The following is a 2,500-nucleotide window of genomic DNA, read 5'->3' as shown; positions in this document are numbered from 1 at the left end:
AAAATTTCGAACGCATCAAAAGTTCCTCATTAGGCGGATAAATGACCCAAAATTGATAATTTCTTATCGTGGCTGTCTTCCGTTTTATACAAACATATATTACACACACGCACACACACACACACACACACACACACACACACACACACACACACACACACACACACACACACACACACACACACACACACATATATATGATATATATATATATATATATATATATATATATATATATATATATATATATATACAGCACACACATATAAATAGATAGATTTGATAGTCTGATGGAAAATATATTTAGATATACAAAAAAATTCATTCATATATGCACGTAGGTATAGTAGGTGGAGGACGATGCGCACCATCCAGAGTTAATCGTACTAAATTGCCTTATCACCTGCGTAAAACCATATGATCATCATCCAACCAGTAAATGTCAACGCAAAGGCCATCTACAATATTAATAATTCAGGCACCGCTGTACTATAAGAGCTGCAGCTGCAATTCCCGTTTTCTTTTCATCTCTGCCCATTTTCTTTTATCTAGTGATTGCGATTCCTTACCCTTATTAAAATATTTCACTCTCGATTATTCTATTTCGAGATACCATTTCCATTGAATTTGCCTCTCTGTAATTCTCTTTGAGTCCATTTCTAAATATCACTGCTAAGATGTCATCAGATTATTCATAATAGTGTGAGTTAATTTAGTATCAGTATTGATATCAGTATTATGATTTTTATTATCATCATTATCAATATTATTAGTATCATTAGCATTAGTATTTATAATATCATCATTACTGTTGTTTATTATCATTATTATTATAATCATTATTGTTATAATAATTATTAGTCATTATCAATATCATTATTTTTATTATTGTTATTGTTACTATTATCATTTAGTTATTATTGTCATCATCATCATCGTTATTATCATTATAATTATTTAGTGACGTTAAGATAATCATTATTAATTTGATAATCATTATTTTCATTGTTATTATTATTACTATTATTATTCTTGTTATTATTATCATCATCATCATTATTATTATTATCGTCATCATTATCATTACTATCATTATAGTTATCATTATTACTATTATTATTGATATGATCATCATTATTACTACTACTATCATTATCGTTATTATCATCATCATTATTATCATCATCATTAAACTTATCATTATTATTATTACTATCATCATTATCATTGATATTGTTGCCATAATCATTACTACTACTAATATTAGTAGTAGGCACTTTGTTCTGTCATCATTATCATCTTTATTATTATTTTCATTATGATTATTACGATAATAACAACAACTATTATTGGTTTTATTATTGTTATCATTTTCATTTTCCTTATCAATATTGTTACTGACGTTATATTATTATTATCATTATTATAATTTTTATCATTATTATTATTATTTTCGTTATTATTATCATTATCAACATTATCATTATAATAAAAAATATTTATTATTATTATTATAATCATCATCATCATTATTGTTACTAATATTATTGTTATTATCATTATCATTTTCTTTGGCGTCATATCTGATGTATTTGTTATCATCATCAATGTCATTAACATTGTTCTTGTTCTACTTCATCTAACAATTATTTTTTTTTATCATTATCGCCATCACCACTTACTCTTTCTTGTTTCGTTATCATCATAATAACAATGGTGATATCACTGTTTATCAGTTCTACAATTCTTATCAATAACATAACAAGTCGGGGTTCTTACATGATTATTGTTACAATTACTGTTGCTATGACTGTAATTATTAAGATTATTTAATATATATAGGTTTGTCTCTGTCTGTCTGTCTCTGTCTCCCTCTCTCTCTATCTTTTTGTTTTTCTTTCTCTCTCCCTCTCTCTCTCTTACACACACACACACACACACACACACACACACACACACACACACAAGCTTACTATTATCTATGTCGTAGTTATGACACTCATGGCATAAACAGCTTAGTCATAGCAATAAAAAAATCCCTAACAGCCTTAGCGAAGCCAAATCTATCACCGTAATATTTATAACTATTAGGTAATATGTTCTGTTGTTATATTTTTAATTATTGCTACAAAATAAAAACTCACTCGCAAGGCACAAAAATGCCAGATGCAAGGGGGCGCCACGGCAGCGGCACTTTGTTCTGTCAGCGATATAATTCGTCGGTTGCTAGTCGTTATCAGATAACACTTCAGTTTTAAGAACACCTTGATTAAGGGGATGGGAACAGGGTAGACAATGAAGAACGAAACCTAAATTCATGCCTCTGTCTTCCTGTTTTCTTCCTGCCACGTCTATTTAAGATTTTCTACACATCTGTGTCTATCTGCGTGGGGCCTTGTCTCGAAACTTGTCTCATAAACTGCTGTGTTTTATTTAGTTTTCTTCTTGTTTCCATTTAAAAAAAGTTCTTCGCAGTTATCGTATGGTTTAGACCAATGGT

This window comes from Penaeus chinensis, chromosome 9 (assembly GCF_019202785.1).
Source record: "Penaeus chinensis breed Huanghai No. 1 chromosome 9, ASM1920278v2, whole genome shotgun sequence".
NCBI lineage: Eukaryota > Metazoa > Arthropoda > Malacostraca > Decapoda > Penaeidae > Penaeus > Penaeus chinensis.
The sequence above is the reverse complement of the archived record's forward strand: the minus strand, read 5'-3'. Positions refer to the sequence as shown.